The sequence below is a fragment of the Sapajus apella genome, unplaced genomic scaffold (assembly GCF_009761245.1).
Source record: "Sapajus apella isolate SASKATOON/1434 unplaced genomic scaffold, GSC_monkey_1.0 scaffold187, whole genome shotgun sequence".
In the NCBI taxonomy this organism is placed as follows: domain Eukaryota; kingdom Metazoa; phylum Chordata; class Mammalia; order Primates; family Cebidae; genus Sapajus; species Sapajus apella.
The window spans coordinates 881,032-893,405 of NW_022437127.1; the positions used below are offsets into that span (position 1 = coordinate 881,032).

The 12,374-nt window shown below is 48.8% G+C and overlaps 1 protein-coding gene across 6 annotated transcripts in view; it reads right to left on the reverse strand.

The window, feature by feature from the left end:
- PDZK1 (PDZ domain containing 1) overlaps positions 1 to 12,374 on the reverse strand; it is a 42,565-nt gene that overhangs the window by 20,151 nt on the left and 10,040 nt on the right. Inside the window, exon 1 of one of the 6 annotated variants that reach the window (XM_032268902.1) lies at positions 1,465 to 1,486. The exons of the other annotated variants lie outside the window; for them this stretch is intronic. The gene's annotated coding sequence lies outside the window, so the exon portion shown is untranslated. Of the gene's footprint in view, positions 1 to 1,464; positions 1,487 to 12,374 lie in introns of those variants that run through there. 6 annotated transcript variants of the gene reach the window in all.

Here is a 12,374-nt window from a genome sequence, read left to right on the forward strand (position 1 = left end):
AAAAAAAAAAAAAAAAAAAAAAAAAGGTTGGTTCAAGACCAGCCTGGCCAATATGGTGAAACCCCATCTCTACTAAAAATACAAAAGTTAGCCAAGTGTGGTGGCGGGTTCCTGTAGTCCCAGCTACTCAGGAGGCTGAGACAGGAGAATCACTTGAACCTGGGAGGCGGAGGTTGCAGTGAGCTGAGATGACACCACTGCACTCCAGCCTGGGTGACAGAGCGAGACTCCATCTCAAAACAAAAAATAAAAGCAGAGACATCAGGTCTTACAGCTGGTCCAGCGTGTTGGAGATGCACTAGAAAGGTGACTTTTCCGGCCCCTGAAGTCTCTAGCCAGAGCACAGCAGAGACGCCCGATAGAGAAGGGATCCCTGTGGCTAGGTCGGGGCTCTCCCTCGTGTACACTTTGTCACCCAGGCTGGAGTGCAGTGGCACAATCGCGTTCACTGCAGCCTCCAACCCCTGGGCTTAAGCGATCCTCCCACCTCAGCCTCCTGAATAGCTGGGGCTATAGGCACATACCACTATGCCCTGCTAATTAATTTTCTTTTTAGAGACAGTGTCTCGCTTCGTTGCCCAGGCTGGTCTCAAACTCCTGGGCTCAGGTGATCCTCATGCCTCAGGCTCCTAAAATGCTGGAATTACAGATAGGAGCCACCATGCCTGGCCTGAAGCAGCTTCTATTTCCACTCGTCCTGCCCCTCCTGTTGCCGCCCTGCAGGAAGACAGGACAAGTGTGAAACTGGCAGCGGGGGCCCCAGCGTTATTAAGGGAAAGATTCCTGCCAGTGCCCCCACACCTGCTGGCTGAAAGATTTTTCTGTTATAGGAGAATAAGAACGAGGGCCAGAACAGCAGGAGGCTGACACAGAAGGCAGTGGGCCGAAACAGAGAGCTGGAGTCTGCTCTTCACACCACCTGCAGGTCAGCCCTGCAGCTCCCCTCGTCACAGGGCCCTACAAATCAGAATAAATCACCTGTCCCTTCTCTCTTGGGGGGACAAGAACGGATGACCATACAGGATATGGGAGAGGGTGGAAAACAGGCCACAAAGTACTCCCTGCACCCTGGAAGCCATGCCATGGTGATTCCAGAGCCATCCCTGACCTTCATGCCCACAGAGACGTACAGTGCACATCAGACAGAAAGCCCCCTGCTGCCCACTGCCCACCATCTCATGCGATTTCAGCAAAGTCTGAAGGCCATGCTGCCAGGGGCAGGAGCAACTCAGTAGCCAAGAAAGTAAGAAACAGACTCCCCATCACGCACCAAGGCAGGAAAACAGCGATTCACACACGCCGGTGTCAATAGCAGCACCTCGGGAGACCTCAGCAGCTCTGCCTCATCAACAGCTGTGACCAGCTGCCGGGAAACCACCACCCAGGACGAAAGGAGAAAACGTGGCATCAGCAGAGCTGAGTCAGAAGCAGGCACCTGCATGTGGCCCATTCCAGCTTCCTCACCTCTCACTCCTCTTTCTGCTGATTCCGACCTGTGAGCATCAGTTCAGTTTCATCTTGAGTCCACATCTACATCCAAGCTCACCTTTAGATCCCTTACACATGTCAATTTCATAGAGCCAAAAGAAAAAAAAAGACTCGAAAAGAAAGATGAGGCCTCAATGTATTTTACTGGGAGGACCAGACAAGAATTATATCAATGTATGAATAAGATTATTTCAGATGATGATACTCGCCGTGAAGAAAATAAAACAATGGCAAACAAAACATGTGAAGCCCTCTTAAACTTTGGGGTAGTTATTGGAAAACTTCATTCAAATCCTACAAAATTTAAAATATGTCCTTCTAAATCCGAGCAATGGCCACCAGATACTATGTTTTCATCAAGCGATGAGGTGAGGCTGTTGTGATCGGCATACGAATGCTTGGTTCTGAGGACTCACACCCAAGGTTCTGCGATCTCACGCCCTGCAGTGTCAACCACAAGCTCTTAATGTCTTTGTAGGCCAAGGATAGAAAGTGATACCTCCTCACCAGGAGAACCAGCCCTGCGTTTGGAGAGCGAGGATTAGGCAAAGGTTTTCCTGTGTCTCACTGGAGACCTGGGAGCCTGACATACAAGGAAACACAAATCACTGTTTCTTGGCAGAATCTCAAGCTGACTTTGTTTTCTTTTTTCTTTTTTTTTTGAGATGGAGTCTTGCTCTGTTGCCCAGGCTGGAGTGTGGTGGCGTGATCTTGGCTCACTGCAACCTCCGCCTCCTGGGTTCAAGCAATTCTCCTGCCTCAGCCTCCCGAGTAGCTGGGACTACAGGCGCGCGCCACCACACCCAGCTAATTTTTGTATTTGTAGTAGAGACGGGGTTTCACCACGCTGGTCAGGATGGGCTCGATCTCTTGACCTGGTCAGCCAGAAGGTAATCTGATAATCTTTAAGGCCTCAGGCATTCAAGGTTAGTTTCTTTTTTGTCTAGTTGAAGCCAGAAAATTAGAGCTACTTTATACCAGCAGAAATTGTGAAATCCTACCATCCTACTAGGGAAACAGCTACACAGCAAGCCCCCGACTCCCTCCCGCCGCTATGTACCCCCCACCACGCAGCCGTTAATGGATTAATGCTGTGTCCATCAGGCTGCTTGTGCCCAGGCCAAAATGATTAAACAGTTAACACCCCCAGCTGCACCAATGCAGAAAGCAGACCCAAACCTCAAAAGCCTGGTCTTACATGGGATCCTGAAACTATTTGTTTCCTTTGCCATCTTGCAGAAAGATGATTCATCTTGTAGCCAAGGGAGCTGGGCTGTGGTCCACCTCCAGGCCTGGTCTGTCTAGTGTACATTCTGGTGTAACTCTGGCCCTAATTCAGAGCTAGGGTCAGACTCTTTTACAAAACTCTGTCTTGCTCCATGATAAGCCTGCCTGGGGCTCTGGAACACGGGGCCTAATTAACTCCACCCCATCTCCTGCCCCCTGACAAAACCTGGAGATCAGACCCCTATGGTGGATAGACACAGAAGAAGTGAAGGCCTATGGATTTCTAGAATATCATTAGCAGCAATCATCTGAAGGTGAAGTCCATTAAATCCAGCAGGCCTTATTCCCCAGTTCAAACAGCCAGAATACATGGTGGCATACACCTGGAGTCCCAGCTACTCAAGAGGCTTAGCGGGGAGGATTTCTTGAACCTGGAGGCAAAGGTTGCTGTGAGCTAAGATCGTGCCACTGCACTCCAACCTGGGCAACAGAGTGAGACCCTGTCTCAAAAAATAAAAAAATAGGCCGGTGCGGTGGCTCAAGCCTGTAATCCCAGCATTTTGGGAGGCCGAGGTGGGCGGATCACAAGGTCAAGAGATGGAGACCATCCTGGCCAACATGGTGAAAGCTTGTCTTGGGGAAACAAAGAAAAGAAAAAAAAAAAAAAAACTGGAGATGAGAGAAAGCTATAACCATTCCTGAGCTCTGGGGGGGAAATCAATAGTTGACCACAAAGTTGTTTATCTGTGGGAAAGAGAACAAAGTGTTGGCTAATAGACAGGAACCGCTCTGGGGTAAGAGCCAGTGAGGTTTTCTCTTTCACCAATCTTTTTTTTTTTTTGAGTCGGAGTTTTGCTCTTGTTACCCAGGCTGAAGTGCAATGGCGCAATCTTGGCTCACTGCAACCTCCGCCTCCTGGGTTCAGGCAATTCTCCTGCCTCAGCCTCCTGAGTAGCTGGGATTACAGGCACGCGCCACCATGCCCAGCTAACGTTTTGTATTTTTAGTAGAGACGGGGTTTCACCATGTTGACCAGGATGGTCTCGATCTCTTGACCTCGTGATCCACCCGCCTTAGCCTCCCAAAGTGCTGGGATTACAGGCTTGAGCCACCGTGCCCGGCTCTTTCACCAATCTTATTGATGAAAAAGCTAATTATCCCTTTAAACTTGGCTTTCTTCCAAAATGATTAGCTTATTGCTGCCAGGAAAGAGAATACCGTGGCCATGGTCAAGAAGAAAAGTTAGATACCTTTTAGAAGTTAGGAAGTCTTGGTGATGACCGTGAGAAGGAGGGTGCTGTGACCTCTGCATGTGGCCAGAGGGGCAAGAACTAAAAGCGACTGGTCTATTTTCCATAGGAAAGAAATCGCTGGTGGCACCTAGGGGACTTCTTCCAAGCCACAGGTAGGCCAGGGGCACTCAGCCCCCAGACATCCTCAACAGGATTGATACACAAGCTCCATCCTTAGCACCACCCTCACCAAGTCCTCTGAACAGAAAACTGAAAGTCTGAGCTGGGAGCTGTTCCTGTGAGACCTAAACAACCAGAAGGGTTCGGCTTTGTTGGCTGAGGATAAGAGGAGGTCTCGCTGGGTGCGGTGGCTCACACCTATAATCCCAACACTTTGGGAGGCCGAGGCGGGCGTATCATGAGGTCAGGTGATCGAGACCATGCTGGCCATGGTGAAACCCTGTCTCTGCTAAAATACAAAAAAATTAGCTGGGTATGGTGGCGCATGCCTGTAGTCCCAGCTACTCAGGAGGCTGAGGCAGGGCAATTGCTTGAATCCGGGAGACTGAGGTTGCAGTGAGCCGAAATCATGCCACTGCACTCCAGGCTGGTGACAGAGCAAGACTCCATCTCAAAAAAAAAAAATAAAGAGGAGGTCTCATTTTCCCCCGCAGTTTGTGTGACTGAGGCTGGACACTACAGGACAATCCTCAGCAGGGCTAGTTACAGAAAGAGTAAGACCCCATTTCAATTGATCCCAGCGTCAGTGGGGCTTTAGGGAAGCCAGCCTGCCCTGTCAGCCTGCATGTCAAAACCACCGCTGTTCTAAGATAACTGTTACATGTGTCCTATTTTAAAATATCATGCAGGCCAGGCGCAGTGGCTCACACCTGTAATCCCAGCACTTTGGGAGGCCAAGGCAGGCAGATGGAGATCAGGAATTCAAGACAAGCCTGGGCAACACGGTGAAACCGTTTCCACTAAAAATACAAAAATCAGCGCAGTGGCCCATGCCTGGAGTCCCAGCTACTCAGAGGGCTGAGGTAGGAGAATCGTTTGAAGCCAGGGGGCAGAGGTTGCAGTGAGCTGAGATGGCACCACTGCACTCCAGCCTGGGCTACAGAGTGAGACTGGCTCAAAAAAATAATAAATGGATAAAATCAATAAAAAATATTCTGCATCTGGGCATGGCGACTTACTCCTGTAATCCCAGCACTTTGAGAGAGAGAGGCAGGAAGATTGTTTGAGCCTGGGACCAAACAAAATGAGACCCTGTCTCTACAAATGTAAAAATTTTAAAACAATTTAGCCAGGCATGCTGGCACATGCCTATTGTCCCTGCTACTTGGGAAGTTGAAGCAGGAAGATCGTGAGTATAGAACCTTAAGGGTGAGCCCAGATCGCACCAGTGCACTCCAGCCTGGGCAACAGAGCAAGACCCTGTCTCTAAAAAATAAAAAAATAATAAAATATCATGGCCTAGACAGGGAAGGAGCGAGGTGGGGTGAAAGGATCTTGGTTTGGTTTGGTTTGAGACGCAGTTTCCCTCTTGTTGCCTAGCCTGGAGTACAATGGCACAACCTTGGCTCACTGCAACCTCCCGGGTTCCAGCGATTCTCCTGCCTCAGCCTCTCAAGTAGCTGGAATTACAAGCATGTACCACCACACCCAGCTAATTTTTGTGTTTTAGTAGAGGCAGGGTTTTGCCATGTTGACCAGGCTGGTCTTGAACTCCCAACCACAAAGGATCCACCCACCTCGGCCTCCCAAAGTGCTGGCCTGAGCCACTGTGCTCTGCTGGATGAAGGAATCTCAAAGCCACTTAGCTCATCAAAACTCTATGATCTCCTGCAAGCTACTTGGAACTCTCAAAGTCAGTAGGAGCCTGGCAAAAACACCGAACATTTCCCAAACACTAAGGTGAACATGGGGTTTTCTGAAACGTTTCCTGCTCAAAAGCAGAGTGCTATTTGTATAACTCCTATGAGCTTCCAGGTGTCATTTTGAAAAGGAATTCTGGGCCGGGCGTTGTGGCTCACGACTGTAATTCCAGCACTTTGGGAGGCCGAGGCGGGCAGATCACGAGGTCAGGAGATCAAGCCCATCCTGGCCAATATGGTGAAACCCTGTCTCTACTAAAAATACAAAAAAAAATTAGCTGGGTGTGGTGGCGTATGCCTGTAGTCCCAGCTACTTGGGAGGCTGAGGCATGAGAACCGCTTGAACCCAGAGGCAGAGGTTGCAGTGAGCTGAGATGGCGCCACTGCACTCCAGCCTGGTGACAGAGCAAGACTCGGTCTCGAAAGAAAGAAAAGAAAAGAGAGAAAGAAGGAAAGAAAGAAAGAGAGAAAGAAAAGAAAAAAGGAATTCTGGGGCTGCTAGAGACCAGACAAAACATGGACCAGGGGAAAGTAAATTCTTCTGAAGAAGGAGGAAAATGGTAACTTCTTGACGAGTGAAGTCAACAGAGTAACAGGGTCTTCCTTCAGCTGCTCAGTCCTAGGCTTTGACCACCCATGCCCAATCCAGCTGTCTCATCTGAGTGAGCAGAAAAATGTAGTTGAAATCATATCACTCTGCAGACTGTGTCAGGTGATGCTAGCCATAATAAATCATGTCATAATTTGAAAACTCTCTATGGCAGATTATCTCATTTAACGCTCACAATCACCTTACAAATTTGATTCTGAATCCTAGCTGCCCCTCAGAATCACCTGGAGAGATTTACAAAAATTGATACTTAGGCCCCACCTCAGGTCTAATGCAGACCTAAACCACAGCAAAGGAACCGGAGCTTAAAAATCACCCTAGGTTGGCTGGGCGTGGTGGCTGACACCTGTAATCCAAGCACTTTGGAGGCCAAGGCGGGTGGATCACCCGAGGGCGGGAGTTCAAGGCCAGCCAGACTAAAATGGTGAAACCCCATCTTTAAAAAAAAAAAAAAATCACACTAGGCTGCCTCTGATGCCGCCTCTCTCCCCTCAGCCTCGGGATAACTTCCCCCCCTCCCTCATGGGTCTTAGAAGAATGTCAAGACTGGGTGAACTAATCACAGCCACCCTGGGCTCACCTTCACCCAACTTGAGAGGCCAAGGTGGCAGCCAGGTGAGAAGCAGCCCTTGGTCACACTGTGCAGTCCTCAGGATCCCATGTGCCCGCTCTCAGTGCCCAACCAACAGGATAGGAGTGGGCAGGAACCCGCCATCTGTGCCCTGTGCCTCCCTCCCCAAGTTCTAGCTGTGAGTTAAGTGAGCCTAGAACCACGCAGATAGAACCACCTTTAACAGTTCTCATGGGCTCTTTATGCTACGAATTAAGTTTAGGGGACTGCTCCCTACCTCCCAAACCTAAATACCTTAAAAGCTGAGGCCAGGGGCCGGGCGCGGTGGCTCACGCCTGTAATCCCAGCACTTTGGGAGGCCGAGGCAGGTGGATCACGAGGCCAAGAGATCGAGACCATCCTGGTCAACACGGTGAAACCCCGTCTCTACTAAAAATACAAAACATTAGCTGGGCATGGTGGCGCGTGCCTGTAATCCCAGCTACTCAGGAGGCTGAGGCAGGAGAATTACCCGAATCCAGGAGGCGGAGGTTGCGGTGAGCCGAGATCGAGCCAGTGCACTCCAGCCTGGGTAACAAGAGCGAAACTGCGTCTCAAAAAAAAAAACAAAAAAAAAAACAAAAAAACTGAGGCCAGTCCTCATCCTCCTCCAACCCTATGGGCAGAATTCACCCAGGACTGAGGCCCTAGGACAAGCAATGAGGAAAAGCGGTGGTTGCCAGTTTGACTTCACAGTTCTCTGCTTCCCACCAGTCTCTTCCCTTTCCCAAACAATTAGCTTCTCCATTAGCATGCTGGAGCAGGTGAAATCTGTTTAGGATCCTATTCCTTCTGTTTTCCACTTCGGCATCAAGAAGACGTATTACCCAAGCCTGATCTCATTTCTTCAAGCCACAGGCATCTGCCCCTCACTTAAATGCAAAACACTGTCAAGTGGTTGATAGGCTAAAGTTACACAGCCACCCTATTCTCAAGACACTTTATAGTTGAATATACTTAAGAAAATGTTTTAGAACAAAATAACTGGCCGGGCGCGGTGGCTCACACCTGTAATCTCAACACTTCGGGAGGCTGAGGCAGGTGGCTCACGAGGTCAACAGATCAGACCATCCTGGCCAACATAGCGAAACCTCATCTCTACTAAAAATTAGCCGGGCGTGGTGGCACGTGCCTGTAGTCCCAGCTACTCAGGAGGCTGAGGCAGGAGCATCACCTGAACCCAGGAGGCAGAGGTTGCAGTGAGCAGAGATTGCGTCACTGCACTCCAGCCTGGTGACACAGCAAGACTCTGTCTCAAAAAACAAAAACTAAAACTAAAACAAACAAACAAACAAACAAAAAAAAACTATCATTGTGAACAGAGTATAAGTGAGGTAAGACCTATAACATGAAACAAATTAGGGAAACCTTCAAGAATTAGGCAGCATTCAATTTAAGCCTACAGATGGATGACAAGCACAGAAGTAGGACGAGACCATTTTAGACACAGGACCGTGCGGACAGCATGTTTTCAAGGAGGGAAAGTTGGCCAGGCGCGGTGACTCACACCTGTAATCCCAGCACTTTGGGAGGCAGAAGCAGGCAAATCACTTGAAGTCAGGAGTTCAAGATCAGCCTAGCCAACATGGCAAAATCCTGTCTCTACTAAAAAAATACAAAAATTAGCCAGGCGTGGTGGTGGGCACCTGTAATACCAGCTACTGGGGAGGCTAAGGCAGGAGCATCACTTCAACCCAGGAAGCAGAGGTCACACTAAGCCGATAGTGACACCATGCTCCAGCCTGGGCGACAAAGTGAGACACTGTCTCTAAAACAAGCAATTAAAGAAAGTGGGGGCCGGGTATGGTGGCTCATGCCTGTAATCCTAGCACTTTGGGAGGCCGAGGTGGGTGGTTCACCTGAGGTCAGGAATTCAAGACCAGCCTGGCCAACATGGTGAAACCCCATCTTTTTTTTTGTTGGAGACGGAGTTTCATTCATGTTACCCAGGCTAGAGTGCAATGGCGCGATCTCGGCTCACCGCAACCTCCGCCTCCTGGGCTCAGGCAATTCTCCTGCCTCAGCCTCCTGAGTAGCTGGGATTACAGGCACGCACCACCATGCCCAGCTAATTTTTTGTATTTTTAGTAGGGACGGGGTTTCACCATGTTGACCAGGATGGTCTCGATCTCTTGACCTCGTGATCCACCCGCCTCGGCCTCCCAAAGTGCTGGGATTACAGGCTTGAGCCACCGCGCCCGGCCGAAACCCCATCTTTAAAAAAAAAAAAAAAGAAAAAGAAAAGAAAGAAAAGTGGGAAAGCTTAGGGGTGTGGTCAAGGAAGAGCTAAAACCCAATGTGACTGAAGGACAGTCAACAGAAGGGAAATCATGGGTGGCAAATTAGACTATAAAAGGCTTGAATATCAGCTCAAGGGATCTGGCCTTCGCTTGGTGGAAAGGGGCATCATTCAAGGCTTTTAAGCAGAGGAATGACAGGATCGGGGTTGGGTTCCAAGAATGGCAGGTAGGCTGGACTCAAGCAGACAGACCAGGTGAGAGGCTGTCATCAAAATCCTACTCACACGCGATAAAGGGCCTGACCCGCACAGCAGCCGTCGGAATAGAATGAAGGGGACAGAGGTGGAGGAACTACAGACAGCACTAAGTGACATTATAGTAACTCTTCAACCTCGTTCCCTCAGATTTCTCCATGTAGAGATGACTCAGACAGAACGGCTGTGTGATGTCCAAAACACCTCTTTTTTTTTTTTTTTCTAAAGATGGGGTTTCACCATGTCGGGCAGGCTGGTCTTGAACTCCTGACCTCAGGTGATCCACCCACCTCGGCCTCCCAAAGTGTTAGGATTACAGGCGTGAGCCACCGCACCTGGCCCAAAATGCCTCAACACTCATCATGACAAGTGGCCAGGAGGAAGCACAGGTGCAGTAGCACCCAGGCGGTGTCAGGGCCCACGGGCTCCTCCTGCTCTTCCTAATCACTGCTTACTCCCCTGACATGTAGTTTTCTTGTTGTGGTTTCACCGTCCGGAGGAAAGATCCCTTGTTGCAGAGTGGCAAATGCACAGTTAAGTCTTCTGAGGCCACAGCTCAATCTGAACACAGCTGTGCTTTGGGTTCCTCTTAGTCCAGGGGTTGCAAGGATACTCTAGAAGCCACTCACTTTTCTGCCTGCTTCTCCACAAGGGCCAGTTGTAAACTTTCCCTGACCTACCGTGGCTCAGCCTTGATACCTTTCCTACTTCAAGCCCTGAACTCCCTCCCCTTCTATTATGGGCTGAATTTTGCCCCCAGCTTCCAATTCACACATTGAAGCCCTAATCCCCAGTGTGACTGTACTTGGAGACAGGAACTTTAAAGAGGCAACTGAGGTCATAAGGGTGGGACCCTAATTCAATAGAACTGGTGCCCTTATAAAAAGAGGAAGAGGGCCAGGTGCGGTGGCTCACGCCTGTAATTCCAGCACTTTGGGAGGCAGAGGTGGGTGGATCACCTGAGGTCGGGAGTTCGAGACCAGCCTGACCAACATGGAGAAACCCCATCTCTACCAAAAACACAAGATTAGCTGTGCATGGTGGTGCATGCCTGTAATCCCAGCTACTCGGGAGGCTGAGGCAGGAGAATCACTTGAACCCGGGAGGCGGAGGTTGCAGTGAGCCAAGGTTGCACCACTGCACTCAAGCCTGGCAACAGAGTGAGACTCTGTCTCAAAAAAAAAAAAAAAAAAAAAAAAAAGGTCTAGTCATGAGGAATGAGATGGCAACATCAGTTTGACCGGGTTTCAAGTAGAGGACTTGACGGAGCATCACCTAGAGCTCAGGAAATGCTGGGTGAGAGTCCAGGGTTAGGGCCACCTGCACAGCAGCACTGCGTGGAGCCCATGAATGAGGGTAGGAAAGGCAGGGGTCCAAGGATCAAGCCTTGTGCGAGGCCTGTATCTAAGTGATAGAAAGATAAAACAAAAGGAATAATCAGAAATCAAAATGCCAAAATGTTAGTGTCATCAAAACTTAAAGAAGAATTTTAAGATGGGATAGTTAGCAAGGCCAAATAATGCTAAGAGGTAGAGACAATGAAAATTGTCAGAAAATGCCACTGACATTCAGAAAACCGAAGTCAGGGCAGATAAGAAACTAAGAAGCAAGTGGATACCAAGTAACAGAAATGTTGCTACATTTGGAACAGATAAATTAGAGAGTTGGAGCAGCAGCTGGAGGGAAAAGTGGGGTTGCTGGCTGCTTTTATTTTTAACATTAAGAAAATGATCAGCAGGTTTCTGTAGCCAGGGATGATCCGGAGAACATGGAAGCTGGAGTTAGCCTTGAGATGGAACAGCTCTTCTCCAGGGGCAGGAGAGAAGTGGAAAAAAATGGTAGAAGGAGGAAACCAAGACCACTTACCTCAGCATCAAGCTCTCCTACGAAGTAGTTGACAAAATTCAGGAACTTGGAGAATATGCAGCACAAGCACCACAGAAAAATACTCTCTAGGGTCAAATGGGTAAAGCAGCGAAGGTGGCCAGGAGGGGCCGATGGAGTAGCTGCTGCTTTTCATGAAAAGATAACTCCATGGCCAGGTGCGGTGGCTCACGCCTGTAATCCTAGCACTTTGGGAGGCTGAGGTGGGTGGATCACCTGAGGTCAGGAGTTCAAGACCAGCCTGGCCATCATGGTGAAACCCCGTCTTAAAAAAAATTAAAAATTAAAATTAAAATATTAAATTTAAAAAAAAGGTAACTCCATGAGGAAGAGGAGGCCAGCATGCCACCTTTCCATTTTCAGGAGACTCTAGAAATCTAGATTTACATAAAATGTCCCCATTTTTAAAAACGGACAGCTATTTCAGACTTAAAAGAAACGCTACGTAAACCAAAACAGAATGGAGCCCCTGAGCTGGCGGTGAACTAAGGCCACAGCGTTAGTTCACTACAAAGAGTCGGCGAATTGAACTAAAATGTCCAAGAAACAACTTAGGTTAAAAATATATATGTATAATAAGCTTACAGCAGCAGAGGTTCTCATGGATTTTTCTCACAGTAATATACATCAAGCATAGAAAAGGAAAGTGGTAACTTTTAACCTAAGTTGGATTTTAACATGTTTTTAAAACATAAAGGTAGGCTGGGTGCAGTGGCTCACGCCTATAATCCCAGCACGTTGGGAGGCCAAGACAGGTGGATCACTTGATGTTAGGAGTTCAAGACCAGCCTGGCCAACATGGTGAAACTCCATTTCTACTAAAAATACAAAAAAAAAAAAAAATTAGCTGGGCATGGTGGTGGGCGCCTGTAATCCCAACTACTCAGGAGGCTGAGGCAGAAGAATTGCTTGAACCCAGGAGGCAGAGGTTGCAGTGAGCCGAGATTGT